The 575-nt window shown below is 63.0% G+C and overlaps 1 protein-coding gene across 3 annotated transcripts in view; it reads right to left on the reverse strand.

Moving 5' to 3' along the window:
* The window catches only part of CPNE6 (copine 6), a 7,933-nt gene that overhangs the window by 6,184 nt on the left and 1,174 nt on the right, over positions 1–575 (reverse strand). The gene's annotated exons all lie outside the window — the stretch shown is intronic.

Consider the following 575-nt stretch of genomic DNA (forward strand, 5'->3'; position numbering starts at 1 on the left):
GGGGGGGGGGGGGGGGGGGTGGGACAGGTGGTGGGATGTTCCTGGCAGACTTGGCTCCTAGGACATCGATTGATCCACACTTTCTGCTGCCTCAGCACCTTCTGCTATTTCCCGACTGGTGTTCCAGCCAGCGCTGCACTCAATTTGGCACGAGGGATCTGAACTGGGGCAAGGGGGTGGGGCAGGGGGTGGAGAGGCCCTGGAGGTCTGAAGAGGACAGGCCTCAGGAGTGGAGTCTGCAGTGGGCAGGAGACATATTGGGCTGGCCCCATCCACTCCCTACCCCCACTCACCTTCTGGCTGATGGAAAGGAGGGTTGGTGGGCTTGGGAGGCGGGGCCAAGGCTCCGCTGGAAGCTCGTCCAGGCTCCTGGCAGGGGCTGCCACTATGACAAGGCTTGCTTCCCTCCCTACCTCCCCTGTTCTCACACTTCTTGGCAGCACTGTCACTGTCTCTTAGCGACAGGATTTTTGGGGAGCCGCGGCTCTCTCCATGCTGCCCGTGGGTTGCACACACACCACCCTCCCCCGGCAGTGGTACCAAGCCTCGGGTGGCAGCAGGCAGGGGTACGACAG

Source organism: Carlito syrichta, unplaced genomic scaffold, assembly GCF_000164805.1.
Source record: "Carlito syrichta isolate Samal-C Ts95f unplaced genomic scaffold, Tarsius_syrichta-2.0.1 Scaffold312194, whole genome shotgun sequence".
Taxonomy (NCBI): domain Eukaryota; kingdom Metazoa; phylum Chordata; class Mammalia; order Primates; family Tarsiidae; genus Carlito; species Carlito syrichta.